This window comes from Spermophilus citellus (genome assembly GCF_964194105.1).
Source record: "Spermophilus citellus genome assembly, chromosome: 2".
Classification (NCBI taxonomy): Eukaryota; Metazoa; Chordata; class Mammalia; order Rodentia; family Sciuridae; genus Spermophilus; species Spermophilus citellus.
The window spans coordinates 242,309,831-242,336,449 of NC_138183.1; the positions used below are offsets into that span (position 1 = coordinate 242,309,831).

The following is a 26,619-nucleotide window of genomic DNA, read 5'->3' on the forward strand; positions in this document are numbered from 1 at the left end:
GTTAGACCCAAATTGTTCCAATTCAGCACATCAAAGCATGCGTGGAAACATGTTACTGCCCTTTAATAATTTGGAAATTGAAAGCGTGTTAACATATTCAGCTCTTAAATCCAGGTTACTCTATCAATACATAAGATGTTAGAATATGAGAAATATTCTAACAACTCTCCTGAGATTCATTTTTTCTAGAGTATAATCTGAAAAACAATCCTCAGGGAGAATGCTTTATGTAGATGGTGAAAAATATTAAGGAGTTTACATAAAACTTATAAAGTATTATTTCAAATATTTTTCAAATATACTTTAAATGGATAGAAATATTAAAAATTGTTTGAGGGCTGGGGATGTGGCTCAACCGGTAATGCACTCGCCTGGCATGCGCGGGGCGCTGGGTTCAATCCTCAGCACCACATAAAAATAAAAATAAAGATGTTGTGTCCACCGAAAACTGAAAAATAAATATTGAAAAATTCTCTCTCTCTCTCTCTCTCAAAATTGTTTGCATATTGTCACAACTGAAATTGGAGTTTATTGATTTCTCGTCCTTTGAAAAGGTTCCCTAAATTTTCTACAGTGAGGTACTTTGTAAATTCTGTTGCAATTATGGTACAACTCTTCATTTATTGTACATCTTTGAATGTGAAATAAATGTATTTCCTTACAAATCATCTTGTGACTCAAGCTATCACTTCTATACAACATTCTTATATTTGTTACATCCCATACTACTTAGGAACAGTTCTTTCTGTCAACAGTTACCCTAATTATTCCTATTCCATCACTTTCGTTCCTTGGGAAAGGGAACTCTGGATAACAGTTCTATTCTATCTCCAGCTGAGATAACCTAGAAAGAGTTGTATCTGAACTCTTGCCAGTAATCATTCACTTACAATCATTTTGTTCAAACAAATAAGGTTAAACTACAGAAGCTCCATGGGAATTCAACATAGGGCAAGAGATCTTTGAGTCAATGAAAGATTATTTGGCAGGAAAGCTTTAGTACACAGACAGGACCCGGCTTCGTAATGGTGGGCAAGTAATGAAGGAAAGCACCTGCAGTCATTTTCACAACTTACCACACAGTGGTAGATTCCTTCCCAGAGTAAAGAGTTTTCACCTGACACCTTGATCAAGATATTATTTATCCTGCCATAGTGTATATATGAGAAAACACTCAAACTGAATCTCTGTTAAGACTAGAAATGCACTCTTGCATCAGGTGTCTGGAAATTACTAAGTAGTTATTAAAACAGTTGTAGAATGAGGGAAGAAGGAATGTTCACAGAAAACATGAATCTGTCCATTACATGTCTATTTTGGTGCCAATACCATGTCGTTTTTAAACTATAGCTCTTTGTAAAGTTTATGATCTGGTATTGTGATGCCTCCTGCTTCACTATTCTTGCTAAGGATTGCTTTGGTTATTCTGGGTCTCTTATTTTGCAAAATTAATTTCATGATTGCTTTTTCTAGTTCTATGAGGAATGTCATTGGGATTTTAATTATTGATTATTTTAATTATTGATTATTTAATGACAACATAATTTTAATTTGAGTTGGATTAAATCTGTATAATGCTTATAGTAGTATGGCCATTTTGAAAATATTAATTCTTCCTATCCAAGAACATGGGAGATCTTTCTATCTTCTAAGAACTTCTTCAATTTCTTTCTTTAGTGTTCTGTAGTTTTCAATTGTAGAGTTCTTTCACTTCTTTTGTTAGATTGATTCCCAAGTATTTTTTTGAGGCTGTTATGAATGGGATAGTTTTCCTAATTTCTCTTTCAAAGGATTCATCACTGATGTATAGAAATACATTTGATTTATGTGTATTGCTTTTATGTCCTGCTACTTTGCTGAATTAATTTATTATAGATATTTTCTGGTGGAATTTTTGGATCTTCTAAATTATCATTAAATAATGATAGTTTGAGTTCTTCTTTTCCTATTTCAATCCTTTTAATTTCTTTCATATGTCTGATTTCTCTGGCTAAACTTTCCAAGACTATGTTGAATAAAAGTGCTGCAAGAGGGCATCCCTGTCTTGTTCCAGAGGGCATCCCTCTCAGACACTTCTCAGGAGATATACAATTGATCAACAAATACATGGAAAAAAAAGTTCTATATCTTAGGTAATTAAAGTAATGTAAATCAAAACTACTCTAAGATTTAATCTCACTCCAATCAGAATGGCAGTTATCAAGAATACAGACAACAATCAGTGTTGGTGAGGATATGGGGGAAAAGGTACATTTATACATTGCTGGTTGGACTGCGAATTGGTGCAACCACTCTGGAAAGCAGTATGGAGATTCCTCACAAAACCTGGAATGGAAACACCATTTGACCCAGCTATCCCATTCCTCAGTCTACACTCAAAGGACTTAAAATCAGCATACTACAGTAATGCAGCCACATCAATGCTTATAGCAGCTCAATTCACAATAACTAAACTATGGAACCAAACTAGGTGCCCTTTGATAGAGGAATGGATAAAGAAACTATGGTATATATACACAATGGAATATTACTCAACATTAAAAGAGAATAGCATAATGGCATTTGTAGGTAAATGGTTGGAGTTGGAGATTATCATGCCAAGAGAAATAAGCCAATCCCCAAAGCCCAAAGTTTAAATGTTTTCTCTAATATGTGAATGTTGATCCATTAATAGGTGCAAAATGGAGGAAATTTCCCTGGGCAGAGGGGAGTAAAGTGAGGTGATGTGGCATGGGGAAGGAAACATGGTGGAATGAGACATCATTACCTGAGGTAGATGTGTGATTGCACGAATGGTGTGACTCTACACCATGTACAACCAGAGAAATGAAAAGTTGTGCTCCATTTGTACACAGCTTGGATCTAAGGATCAGCCACATGGCCAGTGTGTCTTCAAGGTCCAATAAAAATGGTACAAAAAGACTCAGTGAGTTCCCTGGGTCAGTAATACTCCATGAACTTTGCCTTAACTGAGGTCAAGACAGCTATGTGTCCCTGAGGATGACAGGCATTTCATATAAGGGTCACGCACAGATTTAATTCTATGTCTTTTTTACTTTTATTGGTACTAACTTTAATTCTCCTACTGTAATAAAACTGAATCTGTATGTATAGTACTTTTCTGATGTCTTCCTCTGGGATCTATATCAAACATACTATCAAATTACTATTGACAATATAATTTGTAAACAGCAGTAATTCATTTCTTATATTTATGGAAGCTAGAGGTCCAAAATCAATATACCAGCAGGATCCAGTGAAGGAACTCTTCCTGGTTGGACACAGTCAACATCTCAATATGTCCTCACTTGGCCAAAAAAAAAAAAAAAAATGGGGGGGGGGAGCGGCTAGAGACTTCTCCAAACCCATTCATGAAGGATCCACATTCTTACTTAATTGTCTCCCCAAAGTGGCATTTCCTATACTATCATGTTGTGATGAAGGATTTTTTATGTTTTTTTAATTTGTTCTAACTAGTTATACATGACAATAGAACACACTTTGACACATCATACATAAATGGAGTATAATTTCTTACTTTTCTTCTTGTACATGATGTAGAATCACACCAGTCATGTAGTCATATATGTACATAGGGTAATAATGTCAGATTCATTCACTATCCTTCATACCCCCATATCCCGCCTCTCCCTTCACTCCCCTCTACCTAATACAAAGTAACTCAATTCTTCCCTAGTCCCTGCTTTATTGTGAATTACCAATTGCATATCAGGAAAAACATTTGGCTTTTGGTTTTTTGACATTGACTTATTTTGCTTAGCTCTATCTATTTCTCCAGCTCTATCTATTTACCAGCAAATGCCATAAATTCACAGTAGCTAAACAATAGAACCAACCTAGGTATCCTTCAACAGATGAATGGATTTTAAAAATGTGGCATATATACATAGTGGTACAGGATTGTGACATTAGAATTTTGAGAAACAACACTCAGTCCATAATATTCTGCATCTGGGACCCTAAAAATCTTATTCTTCTTACATGTACAATGCATTCATTCCATTATGACAATCCCAAAAGTTCTTGTATCTACCATCAACCATAAAGTCAGATTCCAAAGTTTCATCTAAATGTCATAAAGATAAAACGTGGATAAGATTTGTGGAATAATTTATTCTGAGGGAAAATTCTTCTCCAGCTGTGAGCCTCAAATCCATCAAGATATGTACTTTCAAAATGAAAAGAGGAAGACAGGAATAGGATAGACATTTCCACTCCAAGAAGGAGAAATAGGAAATAAAGAGGGGTAATGGGGCCCAAGCAAGTCCAAAACCTAGGAAGGTGAGATCCCAAGGCTCAGAACCATCCTCTTTGGCTCCACACACTGCCCTCCAGGCCCTCTGCGAGAGAAGTCCCACCTTCCAGACCCAGAGAATGACATCTCAGCAGAAACTTCTTACAGTCCATGTTCCCACAACTATTCAAGAATAAGGAAACTTCCTCTCTATCTCTCTTTTCTTTCTGAGGCCTTGTAGGAGTCACTCTTAAAACTCTGTTCACAGAAATCAAGAATTTTTCTACCAGGCAACCTTAAAATATGTTCAAATTCTACCTACCCATTTCCCTGTCTAAATCTGCTCTCCTATTTTTAGTTATTTGGTTCAGAGTACCTCAGTCTTGGTGAAAATTTCTCTTATTTTTGGCTTCACAACAAAAATACTATAAACTGGGTAGTTTCTAAATCCCAAAACCTTATTTCTTATAGTCATGGGGACAGAAAGAGATGAGCAAACCCATGTGATCAGGCTCTGGTGAAGGGAATCCTCTGGGTGGAGATGGCTAACTTCTCATTCTGTCCTGTCACAGTAAACAGCAAGAGGAGCATCAGGCTCCCTCAGCATTCACAAGGTGCAAGTCCCCTTAATTAGCACCGTTCCACCCTTAGAACTACCCAATCGTGCACACTTGTCAAACTCCTCACCCATTAATAGCAGCCCTTTGGGGGCAGGATTTCAAGATATGAATGGAGGGAGAAGGTGGGACATGAGCCTTTGGTGCCTAACATCAGAGTTGTAACATATTCTAGTGCATTATTAAGTCTCAGAGTGATAATAAAGATCCCCAAATTAGTAACTATTTTGTAAGAAGGGTGGTCCTTCGCACCCCTGAGCTTTTGTGTGTTATCTGAAGTGACATCAGCTCTGTGGGAACCATTCCTTCACACTCTGCAGTTGCTAAACTTTTTGGTGGTGTTCATTCCAGGCAGCAGAGAGAAGAACAAGAAAAAGTGAAGAGGAAATTCAGGGAAGACTGAGTGAGTGACTTACCTGGTTTACAATTTAGGAAACTGGAACTCAATTCCACAGGGACTCCAGTGAACTAGAAAGAATGTCCCTCAGAATTGTCCCTCCCAAGAGACGACGTTGTGACATTTTTTCTCCTCTCCTCTCTCCACTATTTGAAGGTTTGCCAAGGTGGTTAACACCCCCTCACATCTGTGCTGATTCTGAGGGGTGGTCTTTCATGGCCTCAGAGAGAATTCTGAGGCAAGAGGCAGAGATGCTATAGAAGATGGGCCCCTCTTAGGGCAGAGAAAGCACTTTACCACAGAGACACCAAAATCAAGTTCTGAGAAGATGTGGTGCAAGGCACAGATTTTTGTTACTCTGTGTTACACGTTTCTAGCCAGTGACATTCGGCTACAAGACTACTGAGAGATTTAAAGCAAGGGTCTCTCTGGCTACTGCCCTGCCCTTCTTGCCCTTTCCACTTCATGAAATTAGATGCTCTAGAACTGTAGCAGATGGATTGGCAACAAGGAGGCAGCCAGTGTCTGAGAAAGACAGAGCAAATCTTAGAATCGCTAGTCCTGACTCTCAACCTGTTGTCATGACGGGAAATGAATCGTGGTATTTAGGCAAAGGAAGTTGTTTTTTCTTCTACTGGCAATTGAGCACATCCCTAACTGAAACAGTCATGCAGTAAAGGATACTGAAGTGGAATTCAGTAGCATTTTGAAAATAAGTCCCCTTCATTCAATTGAAGTTCACCAAAAAACAACAGACTGGCTAAATCAAGCTTTCTCCTTACACATTTATTTTTTTTCTTGATTCTTTTTAGTTATATACAACATCAGAACACACCCTGACATTATCACAAAAGCATGGAACACATCTTTATCCACTTCAGTCCCCAGCACTTCCCTCCCTGCCCCACCCCCACTCCCCTTCTCTACCTCTCCATTCCACTGATCCCTCTTCAATCCATGTACAGATCTTTTTTTTTTTTTTTTTTTTTTTTTAGTGTCCTTTGACCATATCTAATTCTGGGCCCAACTGTGCAATATCCTTGCATGTACTATGAAAGTTTGGTCAGATCAGTTCCACTGTTCTTTCCTTCTTCTGTCCTTCCTTCCTCCTCCTCAAACACTTTGTCTAGTCTACTGATCTTTTCTCTATTTACATATAACTCTGTGTGTGTGTTTGTGTGTGTGTGTGTGTGTATACACATTTCTTGTTTTTTATCCTCCAACCTCACCACTTATTTTGGATTAGATTTTTCATATCAGAGAAATCATTCAACCTTTGACTTCTGGCCGCTGGCTTATTTCACTTGGCATGATAGTCTCCAGATCCATCCATTTACTGGCAAATGCCATCATGTAATTCTTCTTTAAGACTGAGTAATGCTACATTGTGTGTGTGTGTGTGTGTGTGTGTGTGTGTGTGTCACTTTATCCTTGCACATTTATTAAAGACTTAAGTCTTGAAAGTTCATAGCCCAATTAAATTCATGGTCTCTTATTTCACTAATACTTCAAATGTTTTGACATTATGAAGTGAATTACGAATTAATGTTGCTATTGTGTAGGGCTGATTTTTTAAATGTGTAAGTATATAGAAAAAATGAAAAGAAGTAATTTTGAGAATTTTTTTCAACCAATAAGCAGTAGCCTACATAATATTGTAAAATATATTCATGTTATAATACCTACTTGTTATACCATGGATGATATGCCTTTAAATTTTGATTACATCAATAAATGCTGAAGAAGTTATAGGGAATAGAGTACACTCATGCATTGCTGCTGGAAATGTAATTAGTATAATCGCTTTGGAAATCAGTATGGAGATTCCTCAAAAGACTGGAACCTGAAACACTATATTACCTAGCTATAGCATACCTTGTATTTATTCAAACACACTAAAATCATCATGCGATAGTGATACACTCATACCAACGTTTATAGCAGCAAAATTCACGATATTCAAGTGTGCAACCATCCTAGGTGCCCACCAATAGTTGAAAGAATGAAGAAAATGTGGCATATATACACAGTGAAGTTTCACTCAGCATTGAAGAAGAATAAAATTATAGATGTTGCTTGTAAATGGATGGAACTAGATAACATCATGTTAAGTAAAATAAGTCAGACTCAGAAAGCCCAGGGTCAAATGTTTTCTCACATATATAAAAGCAAGAGAGAAATAAGAAATTTTTTTAGAAAGGATGATCTCATGAAAATGGAAGGGATAACTGTAGAGTAAGGTAGGGAATTTAGACAGAGGAAGGAAGAATGGTAAAGGGGAGGAATTGAAAAACGAAATTGACCAAACTCTGCTATATACATATATGAACATATCACAATGATCTTAACTTTTATGCATAGCTATAATACATCAATTTAAAAATGTTAATCAATACAAGAAGCACCAATAGAACAGAGGAAGGGGATCCGGATAGGGAAGTGAAAAGGAAAGGAGGTAATACTAAGGATCGAAATGGAACAAATTATGTTACATGCATTTAGGACTATGTCAAAATGAACCCCACAATTATATGTGACTATAATGCACTAACAAAAATGTTTTTAAAATATAGTTTAGATTTAAATTTCTGTCATTGAAAAGCTATAATCTTTACTGATTAGTGACAAGATTTATCTAGATCTAAACACAGGTACTTAGACATATTAAGATGCTCAACCTGATTTATAACAATAGCTTTTTAAAAACACTTGTTAAAGAATAAATGATGTGTCTGGCTTCCTGCTTCTACCAGAGATGTCACACTCTTTTTCTTTCAAGATTTCTAATTTCTTCCTCTCCAGGCACTGCTCATCCAACTTAAATCTGCTGTTGCTCCACTTCTGGACCTGTTCCATCTGAGCTCTCTCAGATTACCTCCAGTAACTCATACCCAATCTTTTTTTTTCTTCAACCCATCCCACCAATCTTTATACTCTAGTAACCTCTCATAACTTAACTCTTAATGCTCCATCCCTAACAGTTTGAGTTACCCCTCTTTTTTCTGACTCCTGAATCACCCTCTGATTTGCTCCACCAACAAAGCTTCAAGCATAATTGGTGTAAGATTTTGTTTCCTATATAATGAGCTACATATTTTACTTATGTTTTGTATAATTAAATAAATAATGGTTCCCCCCCCCAAAAAAAAAGAATAAATGATGTGATCCAAGCACCATAGCACATGCCCACAATCCCAGCAATGTTGGAGGCTGAGGCAGGAGGATTATGAGTTCAAAGCCAGCCTCAGCAACTTAGTGAGACACTTAGCAACTCAGTGAGACCCTGTGTCTAAATAGAATACTAAAAGGTGCTGGGATGTGTCCCAGTGGTAAAGCACTCCTGGGTTTATCCCCAGTACAGAAGAATGAGGAGGAGGAGGAGGAGGAGGAGGAGGAGGAGGAGGAGGAGGAGGAGGAGGAGGAGGAGGAGGAGGAGAAATAATAATAATAATTACATGAAGAAAAAGAACTGTTTTCTCCAGGCATTACAGCAACACTAAAACACAATGTCCTCTCTAGGAAACCTAAATTTAGTCCTGACAGCACATGCAAAGACACTCAACCTGATTCATAACAATAAAAAAAGCAAAGTTGTTAAACAACACATGACATTAGAAATAATTGTCCCCTCTAAAAATAGAATAATGCACACAAAAAAATTGTTCTCTCTGGAAAACATACGTTTTCTTCAGCCAATTACCACTGCTAATCACTGTTTTTCCAATCCCATCTCAGCCTCTGGAACCTCAGATACCAAGGGAGTCACTATAGATCCCTGAGGTGGCAGCTATAAGATCCCTGGTGGGGAAGAGCCATAGAGAGAGCCCTCCATGGGCAGTCAGCCTGCAGCAGCTGCAGAAAGAGATTCTGGAGGCAACTCTGGCTCCAGTACAACAGGGTAACTCCCACTGTCAACAGCAGCTGTGTAGCACTGCCATGTGTGCAGGAAGCAGCAAGCCACCAGGGTCAGAAGAGCAGTTCCAGAATGTCACACCCCAAGACCAGGACTCAGCTCATCAGGTGATATGATGGAAAGGAATTGAGGGGTTGCCCTCATTCTGGCCAAGGGTTGCCCAGGAATGAATGTGAATGAACAAATGTCAATCAACCAACCAACACTAAATGTGCTTAAAATAATGTTTGCATGTGTCCTTGGGCCATGGGGTGAGCACTCAATGTCTGCACCCTGCTGTGAGGTCTTTGTAACTTTGGTAACTTGAACCTCACATCACTTCAAGCCAGGCTCTGTATTTTCCTCTTCATTTTCCTTTTCCTTTTTATTCTGAAATACTCATAGATTTACAGGAAGTTGTGCAACTTTGCCAAGAGTTTCTGTGAACCTTCCACCCACTTTTACATCTTGTTTGATTCCACTATGACACCAAAAGCAGGATTTTTATATTGGTGCTGTGTGTGTTTGTGTGTTTGTGTGTGTGTGAGAGAGTGTGTATGTGTGTGAATGTGTATGTGTGTGTGTGTGTGTGTGTCTTTGTCATTTTCTCACTTGTGCAGACTTGTGTAATGATCAAGGAATAATGATCAAGATATAGACTCTTCCACGCCACATCTCAGATCCTATACAGATTCTTCTCATAGTGTCCCTTATATTCCTCCTACCTTCTTCCACCTGCAACCACTAGATGCTGCCAATTACTAACTTGTTCTCGATCTCTACAATTTTGTCATTTTAATAATGTTTACAATAAATCACATGTGACTATTGAAAGTTAACTTCGTTTTTGTTCTGCCCAATGCCACTGGGATGTCAGTCTTTCTCTAAATGATGTAGATCCTACTGGTTGATGGTGAGTTCTAGGTCTTTGCTGACCTTCTGTCTAGTTGATCCATATGTGACTAAGAGAAGACTATTAAATCCCCAATAATAATTGTGGACTGCCTTTTCCTCTCTTACATTTTATCAGTTTGGGCTTTATATTTATTGTAGCTCTGTAGTTTTGTCCCCACACATTTAGGATTGCTATTTCTTCTTGAAGGATTAACCCTTGTATCATTATGTAACAGCCTTCTTTGTCCAGGTTATTTGCTTTCCTGTGACGTCTGTGCTATCTGATAATTAATGTAGCCAACACTTCAATCTTTTGCTTAATTTCTATATGGTATGTATTTTCCTTGTGTTTACTTTTGAGCTACAAATATTATATTTGAAGTGATTTTCTTGTTCACAGTTTATGATAGCATAATATTTTTCTAGCTACTCCATGAAACTCTTAATATTTCACAGTTTATGATAGCATAATATTTTTCTAGCTACTCCATGAAACTCTTGGTATTTAGAGAAGGAATCAGGAAAGATGAAAGTACATGAACACAGCAAAATACAGAAAAATATAACACACTTTTCTGTCTTCTCTTAATTTCTCTAAGTTATATTTGACTATTGCAGGAAAAATTTTCATATCTTCCGATGTGGTTCTCAATGTGCATAGAGCCAACATTTAAGACAAATCTGTTAAAATGGGAAACAGGAAAGGATTTTAAAAGGAAGTAAAGTTTCTATGCCACTTCAAAAAGAAACATGCAAAAATAATTATGTTTAGAATACAATACCTCTAGCAGCCACTAAAAAAGCTGTAGAAATACATATACAAACCACTAGAAATAAATCAGTGTGGAAATTCTAAAATGCATTCAAGTGAAACACAGGAAAGCAAGTAAAAGTAAACAGAGAAACAAGAGGAAAGGGACCCGAGGGAAAGAGGAAGGGAAGACAAGGTGGGGTCCTGGAAAATGAAATCAACCAGATTATGTTTTGTGCATATGTGAGTGTGATACAATGAAACTCACTGCAATATAATTATGCACCAGTAAAAAATTTAAATTATAATAAAATAAAATTCCAAACTTAAGAGGCAACATGTGTGGCAAAGGATCATTTTATAACAATAAGAATCATGAATTCCTAGTATAAAAATCAAAGAACAAATTTTTATGTTAAAAATTAAAATTCTCTCTCACTCACACCACACCCAGGGAAACTTATTTCTAAAGGGCTTAGTGGGCCCCATTCCTGATCTTTATCAATGAATAGAAAGAATGAAATCTTGAGTAAGAGTGAGAAAAAAAATAGATTGTTGAAGGGCCCATTCTCTAAACATTACTCTGAAGCCTGCCCTCTCTTTGGGCAATATGACATGAACACCTTCCATAGGGTGTTATGTTTACTTCATTCACTTTGGACTACCTATTAATCCATAATACGTATCTAGTGTGATTTATTTAAACCTATTTCTAAATTTGCTTTTTGGAAACATTGTTGCAGTGACCATAATGAACTTCTAAGTACGCTCTGCAACACACATTTTGCAGAGGAAGGAAGTGCAGCAGGGGAGGGGTTACATCCTTAGCCTGCATTGATTGGCTGGACAAGAATTCTGGTAATGGGCCATAGCCTTTGTAGCATTTGCTGATTAGAAGCACCTCCATCACACATAACAAATGATAATTCCTGTTGAGTCCATTGTCCCTCAGTACACAGATTCTGTCTGTGAGTGGGTGAAGGAGGGCTTCTCCTTAACTCTTGAAAACTGTCTCCATAATGGGATATCCTTTTACTTGAATTCAAAATAATTAGAGTAAAATGAATAAATTAAAAATTATTACTCTATCAAATTTTTTACTTAAATGGTACCCTGATCTACTTGGGCTTCCTCTAAGGTGGTTCTCCCCACAAGATGGATTTTACTTGAAAAGACTCCATTTCATCTCTTTTCCAACAAATTCACTGTAGGAAGGAACTTGTACATACGTTTTGTTTCTCAGCCCTCACTAAAGGTTTGTGCTGAAAGACACTAGTGCCTTGTCCCTGCAGATGGGTTATCCCACAGTGCTGGATTCTCAAGATATTTAAGAGAACCAGAGAAGCTGATAGCAACAACGGGCTTCCTCTGCTGCATAGCTGTCACTAAAGGCACATTCTTCCTCACCACCCTGTCCTTGAAGGTGGAGCTCTGCTTAGAGCCGTGGTACCAGTGAAGGAGCAGCAAGGCTGTTGATAAATTGAGGATGTGTGTTGTTCCTCCATTGGCAGTTCCTTTTATTATATAATGTATAAAAATGGTAAAATTATATGAAAATAATTCCATCACACATGAACCCATAATATAATTCAAAATATAAATGACAGCCAAATGTTTAATTCCTTACGTGTACTTCAATACATTCCTATTTATCTATCATGAAAGTAATAATTATATATACAACATATGTATTACATATTCATATACATATATTACATATACTTAGTATATAGAATATAAACTATATAGTATATGTTTCAGATACATGATGGATGAGAGAGAGAGAAATATTTGGGACGGGAAGTCTGTGCGTTTCAAAGATGGCCCATCTCCCTGTTCTCTTTTGCTCCTTCCAAGTGGTATTTTATTCTTCTTTTGTTTTTCAGGTAATAGGTGAACCTCTTTTTGTAGGTTTGCATTGATAAGCCAAGAAAGCTCTAGTGTCTTAGGTAAGCTGCTGATGAACCAAAAGTTCTAACCTATAACTTGCTTCTTAGAAGGACCTCAACCAAACCTCATTCTGTTAGGACTCACTTCAACCCTCCCACAATGCACCTGATTAGGATCAGCATTGGGGGGATTCTAAACCATAAATCTAGTTGAGACTAAGATTTTCCTATTGCTGACTCAGTATTTCAGTTTCTTGGATCTGATAAATGGGTCATCACTCACCAATCTATTTCTCAGTGTGCTTCTGTTACAACTTGTTTCATTTATGACTTCTTGCAAAATATTATTATTGCATTTTAGGAAAGAAATAATAGTTATTTAAAATAAGACTAACTGTTGAAAAATAATTCCATAAATATCAGTATTGTACAACACTAGAAATTCTCAGTCACACACAGTCCAGTGGAGGAAGGGTACAGATGGCAGTGGACTGCTATGAATGAAATGTGTCCCCCGGGTTCACGTGTTGGAAATTAATCACCATTGTGACAGTGTCAGGAGATTAAAGTATGAGAAGAGGTATGGCCCTCGTGAATGAATTCATTCTGTTTTTGTGGGAGAGGGTTAGTTATCTTGAGCTAAGATTTGTTATGAAAGCAAGTTTGCCCGACTCTTGTTCTCTTGCTGTCAATGTTGACTCACTTGCCTTTCCACTTTCTGCCATATGATGAGGCAGTATCAAGCCCATGTGATGTTGCTCTGCCATCTTGGACTTCCCAGAATTTAAAACTGTGAGTCAAATACAGTTTTTTGTTTCTTTGAATTACCTTCTTTTTCATGTCTATGAATTTCATTATTATTAGAATAAAGTGTGGTATTCTGCTCTGTCAACAGAGTAGGACAGAGATTCTGTGTTGCACACAGTCATCCCAGCCTGAAGTGGACCACAGTAAGCAACATAAGGAAGGCTAGTAAAATTACCAAAAGAAAAATATATATATAAGAGGCCAAGTTGAGTGTGAATTTTGGAAAATAATAAATATTTTTGCTCTTATTGTTTCTTGCATAAAAGATGTATAGACACTAAAGTTGGTGTGTATTTATATGAAATATTACACTTACTTATAGCAAAATTTACTTTAACTTGGTGTTACTTTAACTTGTGTTTTTTTCTGACAACCCTGTCTCATGATAAAGTCTCTCAAAATTGCCAATATCCAACAAACAGATGAGTCAGAGTAGAAAGTTATATTGTAACCATTTTCACAGGTGTGGGGGTGAGAGGGCTGCTTCAGGCCTAGATGTAGCACACTTCGCTTTTGATCATGTTACTTTGAGCAGAACCTGAAGTGATAACCTCACATAAGCAAGTTTGGCTGGAAGCAAGGTCTACCTCTATTTCCAGAAGACAAAGGTACGGATGGGCAACAAGCCAGTTTCTGAATACATAGTCATGGTTTGTGACACATTACTCACCAACAAGCAGTGCTAGGGAATACAGAAAGTTGTTTAAGAATTAAGTCACCAAACCAGAGAATTTGAGTGCTTACACTACATGAAAGACATTCATGAATGCATCTCAGCTCTATACCCAACTAAGCACAGGGGTACACAGGTAGAGAAAAACAAAAACATTCATGATATAAAGTAAGCAATAACAACATATTAATCAAACGTTTACCACATTATCTTTCCTTAAGCTAAGACAAAGCCACAAGAGAAACAATGCCAGGGGAAAAGCAACTTTATCTCTCTCTCTCTCTCTTAATTATATGTGAAAAGAGGATTATCTGAGGGATAATCAGAAAATTTTTTGTGAAGCTCATCATTTAAAAGAGAGTTGTAAAAAATAATAGAGGTACAGACACACTGTGAACTCATCAATCATGTGAACCATTATTATGGTTTCTATGTGAGATGTCCCCCAAAAGCTCATGTGTAAGACAATGCAAGAAGGCATAGAGGAGAAGTGATTGGGTTATGAAAGCCTTAACACAATCAGTGAATTAATCCCCTGATGGGATTAACTGAGTGGGTGGCTGAAGGATGGTAGAGTGTGGCTGGAGGAAGTGGGTTGTTGGGGACATGACGTGTGGGTGTATATTTTGTATCTGGTGAGTGGAGTCGCTGTGTCTGCTGTCTGATCATCATGTGAGCTGGTTTACTCCACCACACTCTTCCACCATGATGTTCAGGCTCACCTTAAACACAGAAGAATAGAACTGGATGTCTATGAACTGAGACCTTTGAAACCATGAGCTCCAAATAAAATTTTCCTCCTCTACAATTATTCTTGTCAGGTATTTTAGCTACGGCAGTGAAAAAGCTGACTAAAACAAACACGAACATAACTCAGAAAATTCTTTATTGCAATGAGTTCTCATGTCCAAAACTTGAACCAGGATTAAATGAAGAGAATGCTAAATGCCTACAAAAAAATTGTAGACTACTGAAAAAGGGGAAATCTCTTGCTTCATGCAAGTATAGATGCTCATTTAAAATAATGAAAAAGTAGTTTAATATACATTTTTCATAATCACAGGTTAAAAGTCAGTCTTCTTCTGTAAAGTTTTCTCCACTGTAAAATTTATCTAAAGCTTGAATACATTGGTTTGTGATGGCTTCTTATAAAAAATACAGAAAAATTATTTGGAAAACAATAAACCAGATTCTGATTTTGTCATGAATTTCAAAATCAAAAAAAGTAACATGAAATGTAAGGATCTTTCATTTGAAAAAGTCACAAAGATTTTCTTTCTCTCTTGGTCCTTCTCTTGCTTCTATCCAGACATTGGGTAGCCATGACAAAAGGAAATGGCACTGAAGTGACTGAATTCTACCTTCTGGGATTTGGTGCCCAACGTCAGTTTCAGAGCATCCTCTTCATTATGTTTCTCATGATCTACGTGACGTCCACGGTGGGGAATACTGGAATGATCCTACTCATCAGGACAGATGCCAGGCTCCAAACACCCATGTACTTTTTCCTACAACATCTGGCCTTTGTTGACATCTGCTACACAACAGCTATCACTCCCAAGATGCTGCAAAACTTCATCACAGAAAACAAGTCCATATCGTTTGGTGGATGCTTAATGCAATTACTGGTCTATGCAACCTTTGCAACCAGCGACTGCTACCTCCTGGCAGCGATGGTGGTTGACCGTTATGTAGCCATCTGTAAGCCTCTTCACTATTCCATCATCATGTCTTAGACAGTCTGCATCCAAATGGTAGCTGGTTCATACCTCATGGGAGCAATAAATACCTCTGTACAAACAGGTTTTACATTTTCACTGTCCTTCTGTCGGTCCAACAGCATCAATCACTTTTTCTGTGATGTTCCCCCAATTCTCATGCTATCATGCTCCAACATTGACATCAACATCCTGGTACTTACTGTGTTTGTGGGATTTAACTTGACCTTCACTGTGTTGGTCGTCACCTTGTCCTACATTTACATCCTGACCACCATCCTGAAGATGTCTTCTACTGCAGGGAGGAAGAAGACCTTCTCCACCTGTGCCTCCCACCTGACAGCGGTCACCATTTTCTATGGCACCCTTGCTTACATGTACTTACAGCCTCATTCTGAGAATGCCCAGGAGAATATGAAAGTGGCCTCTGTATTTTATGGCATTGTCATTCCCATGTTGAACCCCCTGATCTACAGCCTGAGAAACAAGGAGGTGAAAGAAGCTTTAAAAGTGGTGACCAAAAAGCTCTTTTAGGTTAGACCCAAATTGTTCCAATTCAGCACATCAAAGCATGCAGTGGAAACATGTTACTGTCCTTTAATAATTTGGAAATTGAAAGTGTGTGAACATGTTCAGTTCTTAAATCCAGATTACTCTATCAACACATAAGATGCTACAATGTGAGAAGTAGTTTAAGTACTCTCCTGAGATTCATTTTCTCTGGAGTATAATCTGAAAAACATAATCTTCAGGGAAAAGACTTTAGGGAGATGGTAAAATATATTAAGGAGTTTATATAATGTTTACAAAATATTACTTTAAATATTTTTTCAAATATACTTTAAATGGCTACAAATATTAAAAATTGCTTGAATATTGTCAGTACTAAAATTGGAGTTGATTGATTTCCCCTCCTTTGAAAACATTCCCTAAACTTTCTACAGTGAGGTCCTTTGTAAATTCTGTTGCAACTATTGCACAACTCTACAATTATTGAACAACAATTATTTCTGTTATGTTAAATAAATATATCTCCTTCAAATCATCTTGTGACTCAACCTATCACTTCTATACACCATTCTTATATTTGTTACATCCCACACTACTTAGGGTCATTTCTTTATGGCAACAATTACCCCTTTCCCTTTTCATCACTTTCTTTCCTTGGGAAAGGGAACTCTGAATAACAGTTCTATTCCTACCTCCAGTTGAAGTAACCTAGAAATAGATGGATTTAAACTCTTGCCAGTAATCATTCATTTACAATCATTTTGTTCAAACAAATTAAGGTTAAACTACAGAATTCCATGGGAATTCAACATAGGGCAAGAGATCTTTGAGTCGATGAAAGATTATTTGGCAGGAAAGCTTTAGTACAGACAGGATCCAGCTTCTTAATGGTGGGCAAGCAATGAAGGAAAGCACCTGCAGTCATTTTCATAACTTACCACACAACGGTAGATTCCTTCCCAGAGCAAAGAGTTTTCACCTGTCACCTTGATCAAGACACTATTCATCCTGCCATAGTGTGTATATATGAGAAAACACTCAAGCACTTTTGCATCCCAATCATCTATCAAGTGTCTGGAATTTATTAAGTACTTGTTAAAATAATTGTAGAATGAGGGAAGAATTAATGTTCACAGAAAACTTGAATCTGTCCATTATAGGAGAAAATTATAGTCCAGCTCTCTAATAGTTCAGTATGGCAATCTATTCTTAGGGAAAGATGTTTTATAAAGACTTAAAGAACCATCAACTGCTGCTTAACATTTTTGTGTTGGCCCAAGTCTTCATTTAGTACTTGAAGATCATGAGAGGGCAAAAGGAGGTACTGGGGAATGTCCTGTGCATATATATATATATCAATATCACAATGAATCCAACTATTTCATATAAGTGCTATGCACCAATAAAAAGATTTTAAAAGAATTTGAAATTAATCATGAACAGAAAAGACTGCTTTTATAAAAATATAAATCTAAACTCAGAGAAAAATATGGGATCATGTATAGAACAGTTTGGGGTAGCAATGGCATAGAAAAGATAGTATTCACATATATTCACATATACTGAAAGAAAAAAAATATTTGTCATCCCATGTGTGAATTCATTGTTGTGAAAAATATAGCTGGTTGTCTTTACACTATGCATTCTTGTTTTCCTTCCTAAATGAACTCTAACATTTGAAGGAGTAAACTTCCATAAATAAATAGCTGACATCCCATTCCCTACTGTAGCTAGTGTAATATGTGTCTTATTCCTGAGACACGGACTTGAGTAAAGGTCATGTATTTGGGATATGTAGAGAAGAATTAAGCTTACCTCAAGAAAAGTCTGGCCATGTCCTCAGCCTCTGGGAAGTGATCACTAACTGACGAATCTCCTGCCAGAGAGGAGTGTCAGTGTTGGCTGGAGGCTTTGGCCACAGCACAGTTCAACACAGTGAATGGTGATAGGAATTGAAGGATGTTTTACATCAATTTCATACTTCAGAAGAATTGAAGACAGAAGGTATTTCTGATCTCCCAGAGTAGCTTGGATCTAAGGAACAGCCACATGGCCAGTATGTTCTCAAGCTTCAATAAAAACTGGACACCAAAAACTCAGTGAGTCCCCTGGGTCAGTAATACTCCATGCATATTGCCTTAACTGAGGCCAAGACAGCCATGTGTCCCGGAGGATGGTAGAAGTTTTATGTGAGGATCACGCCCAGACTCATTCTATGTCTCTCTTACTTTTATTGGTACTAACTTTATTCTTCTGCTATAGGAAAACTGAACCTGTATGTATAGCAATTTCCTGATGTCGTCCTCTGTTTGGACTCTATATCAAACATACTATCAAATTACTATTGATAGTAGAATTTGTAAGCATCAGTAATTCCTTTCTCATAGTTCTGGAGGGTAGAGGTCCAAAGTAAAGAAGGCAACAGGATCTAATGAGAGAACTTTTCCTGATTGGACACATTTAACATCTCAGTGTGTCCACACTGGCAGAAGAAAAGGCTAGAGAGTTCTCCAAACTTGTTCAAGAAGGATCCATCCTTATACTTAATTATCTCCCAAAAGTGTCATTTCCTAAAACTATCACGTTGTAGTAGAGGATTTTGAAATTGACATTTTGAATTGAGAAACTACACTAATCCATAATATTCTGCCTATGGGGCCCTAAAAATCTTATCCCTCTTACATCCACAATGCATTCATTCCATTCTGGCAACTCCCAAATTTCTCGTATCTACCATCATCCATAAAGCCTGAGGTCCAAAGTCTCATCTAAGTGTCATATACATAAGACATGGATCAGATTCATGGGATGATTTATTCTGAGCCAAAATTCTTCTCCAGCTGTGAGCCTCAAATCCATAAAAACATGTGCTTCCAAAACACAAGAGGACAGCCATAGACATTCCCAATCCAGGAAGGAGAAATAGGAAATAATGAGAGATGGTGGGGCCCATGTAAGTGCAAAACCTAGGAAGGTGACCTCTGTGAGACCCCAAGCCTCAAGAGCCATCCTCTTTGGCTCCACACACTGCCCTCCAGGCCCTCTGGGAGAGAAGTCCCACCTTCCAGACCCAGAGATTGACATCTCAGCAGAACCTACTTACAGATCATAGGGTCTTCAAGAATAAGGAAACATCCTCTCTATCTCTTCTTTCTGAGGACTCAAATGGGTTACTCTGAGAAGTCTGTTCACAGAAATCTAGACTTTTTCTATCAGGAAACCTCAAAATATGTCCAAATTCTACCCATTTCCCCTGTCTAAATCTGCTCTCCTATTTTTAGTTATTTTTAGTTATTGGCACCTCACTCTTGGTAAAAATATCTGTCTTATTTTCAGTTTCATAACAAACTACTGTAGTACACTGGGTGTCTTCTAAATCCCAGAAACCTATTCCTCACAGTTGTGGGGACTGGAAGTCTGAGAAGAACAAACCTGTGTGATCAGGCTCTAGTGAGGGCTGTCTTCTGGGTGGAGATGGCTAACTTCTCATTCTGTCCTGTCACAGTAAACAGCAAGAGTAGCATCAAGCTCCCTCAGCATTCACAAAGCACAATCCCCTTAATTAGCACCGTTCCAACCTTATAATTAGCCAATCCTACACACCTCTCAAACTCCCCACCCCCTAATACCAGCACTTTGGGGGCAGGATTTCAAGATATGAATGGAGGGAGAAGGTGGGACATGAATCTTTGGTACCTAACATCAGAGTTGTGACGTATTCTAGTACACTCTCAAGTCTTGGAGAGATAATTAGTAGTGATTTTGTTAAAAGGGTGGTCCTTCGCACCCCTGAGCTTTTGTGTGTTATCTGAAGTGACATCAGCTCTGTGGGAACCATTCCTTCAGACTCTGCAGTTGCTAAACTTTTTGGTGGTGTTCATTCCAGGCAGCAGAGAGAAGAACAAGAAAAAGTGAAGAGGAAATTCAGGGAAGACTGAGTGAGTGACTTACCTGGTTTACATTTTAGGGACTTGGAACTCAATTCCACAGTGGACTCAAATGGACTGTATAGAATGTCCCTCAGAATTGTCCCTCCCAAGAGACGACGTTGTGACATTTATTCTCCTCTCCTCTCTCCACTATTTGAAGGTTTGCCAAGGTGGTTAACACCCCCTCACATCTGTGCTGATTCTGAGGGGTGGTCTTTCATGGCCTCAGAGAGAATCCTGAGGCAAGAGGCAGAGATGCCATAGAAGATGGGCCCCTCTTAGGGCAGAGAAAGCACTTTACCACAGAGACACCAAAATCAAGTTCTGAGAAGATGTGGTGCAAGGCACAGATTATTGTTACTCTGTGTTACACGTTTCTAGCCAGTGACATTCGGCTACAAGACTACTGAGAGATTTAAAGCAAGGGTCTCTCTGGCTACTGCCCTGCCCTTCTTGCCCTTTCCTACTTCATGAAATTAGATGCTCTAGAACTGTAGCAGATGGATTGGCAACAAGGAGGCAGCCAGTGTCTGAGAAAGACAGAGCAAATCTTAGAATCGCTAGTCCTGACTCTCAACCTGTTGTCATGACGGGAAATGAATCTTGGTATTTAGGCAAAAGAAAGTTGTTTTTTCTTCTACTGGCAATTGAGCACATCCCTAACTGAAACAGTCATGCAGTAAAGGATACTGAAGTGGAATTCAGTAACGTTTTGAAAATAAGTCCCCTTCATTCAATTGCAGTTCACCAAAGAACAACAGACTGGCTAAATCAAGATTCCTCCCTACACATTTATTTTCCTTGATTCTTTTTAGTTATATACAACATCAGAACACACCCTGACATTATCACAAAAGCATGGAACACATCTTTATCCACTTCAGTCCCCAGCACTTCCCTCCCTGCCCCATCCCCACTCCCCTTCTCTACCTCTCCACTCCATTGATCTTTCTTCAATCCATTTACAGCTCTTTTAATTAATTGGTTGTGTCCAATGGATATACCTAATGCTGGGACCCACCATGCTACACTCCTGCACGCACATATGAATGTTTGGTCAGATTCATTCCACTGTCCATTCCTTCTCCTGTCCTTCCTTTCTCCTCCTCAATCCCCCTTTTCTACTCTACTTATCTTTTCTCTATTTACATATAATTCTCTCCTTTTTTCTCTTTCCCTCTCTCTTTTTTTTATCTACCCCACCACTTATTTTGGATTAGATTTTGCATATCAAAGAAAACATTCAACCCTTGACTTTTGGCCACTGGCTTATTTTACCTAGCATGATAGTCTCCAGATCCATCTACTTACTGGCAAATGCCATAATGTCTTTACTACTGAGTAATGCTACATTATGTGTGTGTGTGTGTGTGTGTGTGTGTGTGTGTGTGTGTCACTTTCTCTTTGCATATTTATTAAATGCTTAAGCCTAGCAAGTTTATAGCCCAACTAAATTCAATGTCTCTTATTTCACAGTTACTCAAATTATTTTGATGCTATGAAGTGAACTAGGAGTAAATGTTATTATAGTGGAAATCTGACTTTTTTAAATGTATAAGTTTATAGAAAAAATGGAAAGAAGCAATTTTCAGAAATATTTTTCAACAAATAATAGCCAGCATAATATTATAAAATATAACACATATAATAATATCTTTATTTGTTATACTATGAACAATACGCCCTTAAATTTAGGTTAGATCATTAAGTACTGGTGCAGTTGTGGGAAATAGGGTACACTCATGCATTATTGATGGAACTGTAATTTGTACAATTGCTTTGGATATTGTATGGATATTCCTCCAAAAGACTAGGAATAAACCCACCATATGACCCAACTATACCACATCTTTTTATTTATCCAAGATAACTAAAAAATTATACTAAATTAATACATTTACTCCAATGTTTATAGCAGCACAATTCACAATATTCAAATATGCAACCATCCTAGGTGCCTATCAGTAGTTGAAAGGATAAAGAAAATGTGGAATATATACACAGTGAAATTTCACTCCGTCTTAGAGAAGAATGAAATCATAAATGGATGGAACTATAAAACATCATGTTAAAGAAATAAGTCAAACTCACAAAGTCCAGAGTCAAATGTTTTCCTTCATATGTAAAAACTAGACAGAAATAATAAAAAATTTTAAAGGGATCTCATGAAAATAGAAGGAAAAATAGAGGAGTAGAGGAAGAGGAATTGGAAGGAGGGAGGGAAGATGAGAAAAGGGAAAAGATTTAAAATGAAATTGAACAAATTCTGCTACAAATATGCATGAACATATCACAATGATTTTCACTTTTATGTATAACTATAATACATCAATTTAAATGTATTAATTAATAAAAGAACCACCAATAGAATAGAGGAAGGGATTTGGGGTAGTGAGAAGAAAAGGTGGTAGTACTGGGGACTGAACTGGAACAAATTATGTTATATACATTTATGAATACATCAAAATTAGCCTCACAATTATGTATGACTATAATGCACTAATAAAAATGTTTTTCAAAATTTAGGTTAGATTTAGATTTGTTTTATCAGAAAGTTATGTTCTTTACTGATTAGTGAGAAGATTTATCTAGACCTAAACATATGTCCTTAGATATAAGAAAAGATGCTTAACTTGTTTCATAATAAAAAATTTTTAAGTACTTGTTAAAGAATAAATGACAAGAAAAAGCGCTATTATGCAGGCATTATAGTAACACTGAAAAACAAAGTCCTCTCCAGAAAGTGTAAATTTAGTCCTGACAGCATATGCAAAGACATTCAATCTGACGGATAACAATTTTTAAAAAAGCAAAGTTGTTAAACAACACATGACATTAGAAATAATTGTCCCCTCTAAAAATAGAATAACATCAAAATATTTGTTCTCTCTGGAAAACGTACATTTTCTTCAGCCAATTACCACTGCTAATCACTGTTTTTCCAATCCCATCTCAGCCTCTGGAACCTCAGATACCAAGGGAGTCACTATAGATCCCTGAGGTGGCAGCTATAAGATCCCTGGTGGGGAAGAGCCATAGAGAGAGCCCTCCATGGGCAGTCAGCCTGCAGCAGCTGCAGAAAGAGATTCTGGAGGCAACTCTGGCTCCAGTACAACAGGGTAACTCCCACTGTCAACAGCAGCTGTGTAGCACTGCCATGTGTGCAGGAAGCAGCAAGCCACCAGGGTCAGAGGAGCAGTTCCAGAATGTCACACCCCAAGACCAGGACTCAGCTCATCAGGTGATATGATGGAAAGGAATTGAGGGGTTGCCCTCATTCTGGCCAAGGGACACCCAGGAAAGAATGTGAATGAATCAGTCAATCAACCAACCAACACTAAATGTGCTTAAAATAATGTTTGCATGTGTCCTTGGGCCATGGGGTGAGCACTCAATGTCTGCACCCTGCTGTGAGGTCTTTGTAACTTTGGTAACTTGAACCTCACATCACTTGAAGCTAGGCTCTGTATTTTCCTCTTCATTTTTCTTTTATTTTTTATTTTGAAATACTCGTAGATTCACAGGAAATTGGGCAGCAGTGCCAAGAGATCCTGTGAACCTTCCACCCACTTTTACATCTTGTTTAATTCCACTATGACATCAAAAGCGGGATTTTGATATTGGTGGTGGTGTGTGTGTGTGTGTGTGTCTTTGTGGGGGTATAGCTCAGTTGGTGGAGTTCTTGTCTCTCATGCCCAAGACCCTAGGTTTGATCCTCAGCACCACACACACACACACACACACACACACACACAAATATATATATATGATATATGACAGCCAGTTTTTAATCCCTTCCATGTATTTCTATTTAATCCCTTAAATGTATTTCTATTTATCTGTCACAAAGGTAATAATTCTCTGTGTATAATTATACATTTTATATTTATATAAATATGTATACCTAGAATATAATATATTTTATATAATATAAATTATATAGTATATGTTCCCTCCAAGTGGTCTTTTCATTTCTTCTTTTTTCAGGTACCAGAGGAATCCCTTTTTGTATTTTTACATTGATAAACCAAGGAAGCTCTAGTGTCTTAGGTAAGCTGCTGCTGAACCAAAAGTTCTAACCTATAACTTGCTTCTTAAAAGGACCTCATTTCCAAACCTCGTTCTGTTAGGACTCGCTCACAATCCCTCTCATAATGAACCTGGTTAAGATCACCATTTGGAGGATTCTGAAGCATAAATCTAGTTGAGGCTAAGATTTTCCTATTGCTGACTAGGTATTTCAGGTTTTTTGGACCTATAAATAAGCCATCACTACTCAATTGGAAACTTGTGCTTCTGTTACAACTTCCTGCCTTTATACCTTTTTACAAAATATCATTATTGCATTTTATGAAAGAAATAATAGTTATTTAAGATAAGAGTAAATGTTATAAAGAAATAACTCCATAAATATCAGTTTGTACAACACTAAAAATTCTCAGTCACACACAGTCCAGTGGAGGAAGGATATTGTTGGCAGTGGACTGCTATGGATAGAATGTGTCCCCCAAGTTCACGTGTTGGAAATTAATCACCATTGTGACAGTGTCAGGAGGTTAAGGCATGAGAAGAGGTATGGCCCTTATGACTGAATTAATGCTGATTTTGTGGAAAAAGGTTAGTTATCTTGACCTTAAATTTGTTATGAAAGAAAGTTTACCCCTATCTTGTTCTGTTGATGTCAATGTTGACTTGCTTGCCTTTCCACTTTCTGCCACGCTATGAGGTGGTCACAAGGTGCCCATGTGATGTAGCTTCACTATCTTGGACTTACCATCATCAACAGCTATCACCCAAATACATTTTTTTTATTTCTATGAATTTCATTATTATGAAGTGTGGCATTCTGCTCTGTCAACACAAAATAGAGTAGGACAGAGATTCTGTGTTGTGTACAGTCATCCCAGAACCCAGGCTGAAGTGGAACACAATAAACAATACAAGGAGGGCTACCAAAATTACAAACACACACACACACACACACACACACACACACACACACACGGCCCAGTTAAATGTGAATTTTGGAAAATAATAAGTATTTTTTGTTCTTATTTTTCTCATGCAATAGACAACATAAATACTATAGTTGATTTGTATTAATATGAAATATTTTACTTATTTATTCTGAAATTTACTTAACTTGTTGTCCCTTGTTTTATCCGGCAACCTTATCTCATGATTTGTAAAGTCTCTCTAAATTGCCAATATCTAACTAACAGCTCAGATGGAAATGGAGTAGAAAGTTATATTGTAACCATTTTCACAGGTATGGGGTTGAGAGGGCTGCTTCAGGCCTAGATTTAGCATACATTGCTTTTACTTATGTTACATTGAGCAGATAACCTCACAAAAGCAAGTTTGGTTGGTTGTCTACCTGCATTTCCAGAAGAAAAGATGAAGATACTGATGGGCAGCAAACCAATTTCTGCAGTGTATAGGCATGGTCTGAGACACACGTGCTAGGAAATATGAAAAGAATTGTTGAATTAAGACATCAAACCAGAGAGTTGGAGGGCTTACACTACATGAAAATCAGCCATGATTACATCTCAGCTGTATACCCAACCTGGCACAGAAGTACACAGGTAGAGAAAAACAAAGACATTCATGATGTAAAATAAGCTATAACCATATACTAATCAAATAGTTACATGATCTTTCTTAAGCTAAGCCAAAACTATAAGAGAAACAATGACATGGAAAAGGATATTCTCTCTCTCTCTCTCTCTCTCTCTCTCTCTCTCTCTCTCTCTCTCTCTCATCTCTCTATCTCTCTCTCATCTCTCTCATCTCTCTCTCTCATCTCTCTCTCTCTCATCTCTCTCTCATCTCTCTCTCTCTCTCATCTCTCTCTCATCTCTCTCTCATCTCTCTCTCTCATCTCTCTCTCTCTCATCTCTCTCTCTCTCTCATCTCTCTCTCATCTCTCTCTCTCATCTCTCTCTCATCTCTCTCTCATCTCTCTCTCTCATCTCTCTCTCTCATCTCTCTCTCATCTCTCTCTCTCATCTCTCTCTCTCTCATCTCTCTCTCACTCTCTCTCTCTTCATCTCTCTCTCTCATCTCTCTCTCTCTCATCTCTCTCTCTCATCTCTCTCTCTCATCTCTCTCTCTCTCATCTCTCTCTCTCATCTCTCTCTCTCTCATCTCTCTCTCTCATCTCTCTCTCTCATCTCTCTCTCATCTCTCTCTCTCTCATCTCTCTCTCATCTCTCTCTCTCATCTCTCTCTCTCTCATCTCTCTCTCATCTCCTCTCTCCTCATCTCTCTCTCATCTCTCTCTC

General features: G+C 37.7%; 1 pseudogene across 1 annotated transcript; it reads left to right on the forward strand.

Annotated features, from left to right (window-relative positions):
• Nucleotides 1–15,497: 15,497 nt before the first annotated feature.
• LOC308639174 (olfactory receptor 5AK2-like) lies at nucleotides 15,498–16,427 on the forward strand (annotated as a pseudogene). Its single transcript has one exon. The product of its transcript is annotated as an olfactory receptor 5AK2-like (transcript).
• Nucleotides 16,428–26,619: the final 10,192 nt, after the last annotated feature.